Source organism: Meles meles, chromosome 16 (genome assembly GCF_922984935.1).
Source record: "Meles meles chromosome 16, mMelMel3.1 paternal haplotype, whole genome shotgun sequence".
Taxonomy (NCBI): Eukaryota; Metazoa; Chordata; class Mammalia; order Carnivora; family Mustelidae; genus Meles; species Meles meles.
This window is the reverse complement of record NC_060081.1, coordinates 64062488-64066054: the sequence shown is the minus strand read 5'-3', so window position 1 is coordinate 64066054 and position 3567 is coordinate 64062488.

The window sequence follows — 3567 nt, the reverse complement described above, 5'->3', positions numbered from 1 at the left end:
ACATGGGCCCCAAGACAGTCAGTGAGGCCTCGCTAACCTGCGTGTAGGAGTTGTCTGTTTGTCTGGCTGTTGTCCCTACTCGATTGTTAGGGTCTGGACTGGGTCTGAATTATTTTAGGTCCACCCCAGGGCTTGGCCTACTAGTATAGTAGCTTTTGGTATTGGGGGGGGTTAGTTGGGTGGGAGATTGAAAACAGGCAGGGACGTGCTAGAAAACCATTGCTGGAGGCAAGTCCCTTTCCTTGAATTTGGGAATTTCTGCTTCAATTAAGGGGCCTCTCCAGTGGCCAAGTTGTTCTGCATGTCCCATGCTGCCCTCTGGGCATCTGAGGACAGTGGAGTGGCAGCTGAGTTGGTTTGGCTGGGAAGACACCCTGGGGCTCTTTCCAGCAAAATCACTGGATTCAGTCTTGCCTATTGCTCAGAGACGGTAATCCCATAAACCCATTGGGGTCACCTGGAAAGTTTATCTAAATAGGGATTTCAGGGCTCCCCCCCTTCAGGGGATCTAGGGTGGGGGGTGGGGTGGTGGTGGCTGAGAATTTGCATTTCTAACAGGCACCCAGGTGATGTGGACACTGTCCGTCCAGGGTCTAGACTTTTCATTTTGACCAGAATAATGACTTTTGACATTTGTCCCTTGACTCCTGTCTTGGGGGATGTTCCTGAGGGCCCTTGGGCTGTGCTCTGACCCCACCCCAGCCCTCAACGTGGGGTGAAAGGGGGTTCAGGGAATGAGCTAGGGGCAGGGCCTCTCAGGCAGGAGCTCTGCAGAAAGGGCTCTGGAGCTGGGAAGCAGCCTGATGGCCATCCCTGAGAAGGGGCTGAATCTGAGATTGGGCCCCATGGAGAGTTCTAGAAAACCTTCTGAGGCAAAGCTGGGAGGCTGTGTGGAGCAGCAGGAAAGTGCACACTTGGAAGGCTCTGCCTCATTCTGACTGTGTGGGTGCAGGATTTTGAGCAAAGTACTTTCCTCCATGCCTCAGTTTCTTCATCAGTAAAGTGGGGCTAACACTACTTTCCATGGTCGGTGTCAGGATATAATTGAGATTATAAATGAGAGCGCCGCCAGTGAGCATCGGTCCCCTGTCCCTTCTCTTTCCCCACCCCCAGAGGTTTCATTACCCTGCATTAACTTGGCTTCCCTCTCTGTTCGGGCTTCTGCCTGTCCTCTCCAGCCACTGGACCATCAGCCTACATTATCATAAAAAAAGAGGCTGGATTTTAATTTGTGGAATGTTTCTTTCTTCTTCTCCCCCTTCTTCTTCTTCTTCTTTTTTTTTTTTTAAGAAAAGCCTAATTAGGAAGCCCGTTAAATGCCTGCAATTCCAATATAATTCTATTAAATTCTCCCTGTAAAGTTAATGTTACAGACTTTTTAACAGATGTTTTAATTAGGCATTGTTATTAAAGAGAATACTGTAGAAATTAAAACCAGACCCTAAATGGGGGAAGAAAGGCAGTTTTCTTGTGCTGGGTAAATGGTGGCAGCCGCCCAGCAAAGAGCTGTTGGCAGCAGGTCATGAAAACACACACAAAAGGAGAGGAAATGCTTGGTGCGATCCGCAGTGCTCAGCAAGAGGGAGAAGGCCTGTGCCTGCTCCTGCCAGCCAGCACCACCTCCGGCCTCACCAGTGTGGAAGACAGAAGAGAGGCAGGCATGGGCAGAGGCTCGCTGGCCGGGATTGGCGGGCTTTGCGGGGTGGGGGTTGAGGGGTGCGGTTGCCTTGTAATTGCGGTCGTCCCATTTGGGTTTGGCTTATCTGACCTCTATGGCAGCCGTGAATTTTAACTATTATATAGATGAGGAAACTGAGCCTCAGAGACATCGGGTCATCTGCCCAGGAGGACACAGGAGGAGGCCTGGGTGTCGTGCTGGCTTGGGTTTCTAGAAGCGGGGTTCTGTGGTATGGTGTTGGCTCATCTCTGCAATAGCGATATAAACCTGTGGTTATACGTAGCCTGAGCTGGGGAGACTTCAGAAAGACCTCAGTGTAAATCTGCTCCTCACTTGCTGTGTGTCCTTAAGCCGTTTGCTTCACCTCTCTGAGCCTCCATTTTCCTGTGCAAAGCGGGGACAATAAGAGGTGCTATGAGTTCGTGGGGGTAAAATGAGATAGTGCCAGAAGGAACAAAGCATGGCGGGGGGTGGCAGATGGCAGGTGCTCAGGGAGCGACAACAGACTTGATAAGGGCTTTCAGCTGGCCAGAGGCAGGACTCCCATCTAAATGGTCTGCGGTCTGTCCTCTCCCTGGCACTGCACTCCCTCATGTCCACTGGCTGCCATTGCTGTGCCCTGTCCTCTGGAAAGTCAGCTCACCTTTGATGCCCGCCAAGCAACGGGCGGGCTGGAGAGTGTGGCTGGCTCAGAGAAACCATCCCTCTACTGGGGATAGGAGTCCCTGGTTGCCATGGAGACTCTGAGGGAGCCTTCTGGCTCCCTCAGTCCCTCAGAGATGTGCTGCCCAATTCCCCATGCTCCTCGAAGGAGAGACGGGGCGGGGGGGGGGGGGGTGGGGAGCGGGGACAGGGAGACCTGGATTCAAGTCCTATTTCCTTTTGAGAGCAGTGTCTGGCAGGTCAGGCTGTGGCCTCAGGCCTCATCATCTTGCTCAAGATCATCTTGCTATTCCTACCCCACCCCCGCGCCCCTGCACCCAGCCGAGAGCCTGGGTGTGAGTGAGCGCTCCCAGAGGCGGGCAGGTGACCAACACACCCTCTAGGTGTATCCAGGGACGTGCTCAGATTTACCTTCCCAGGGGCTAATTTTCCTGTCCATCCTCCAAGGCTGTCAGCCAGGGATTATCCAAATAATGTTTATTTCAGTCCTGTGACCCGGATAGCTCTGCCACAAGCATTTTCTAGGGATCTTGAAAAGAAGAAAGAGATGAAAGTGGAGACCCGACCCAGGTCTCGTCCCTTGGGTCCCCTCCCCCCAGGAAGCACTGCTGATTCTCGCTTGTGCCCAGCAGAGCTGGCACATAGGTCCCTCCCCTCTCACCGTCTCTGCCATCACCATTCCACTCATGCTTTGGGTCCAGATGGAGGTCCCGGAGGAAACTCTTGATCAAGAAGGCACTTCTTGGGGCGCCTGGGTGGCTCAGTGGATTAAACCCCTGCCTTCGGCTCAGGTCATGATCTCAGGGTTCTGGGATCGAGCCCCGCGTCGGGCTCTCTGCTCTGCAGGGAGCCTGCTTCCTCCTCTCTCTCTGCCTGCCTCTCTGCCTACTTGTGATCTCTCTCTCTCTGTCAAATAAATAAATAAAATCTTTAAAAAAAAAAAAAAAAAAAAAAGAAGGCACTTCTTGCGTATGTCACCACGAGAGCCCTAAAGTGCCAAGGACACATCGGCTGGTAGGACGTGTTTAAGATCTGCTGGAGGTTGAAAGACGACTTCGTCTTCCCAAACCTGGACCTCCAGAGCCTTTTGTGTCAAGGACATAGAGCTTAATGGTCCCCTCTCTTTGTAGGTAGGAGTGTGTTGTGGCCTATGAAGTCAGCTGGCCTGGGTTTGATTCCAGTCCTGCCCCTTCCTAGCTGTGTGAGCCTGAGCAAGTGGCTTCCCC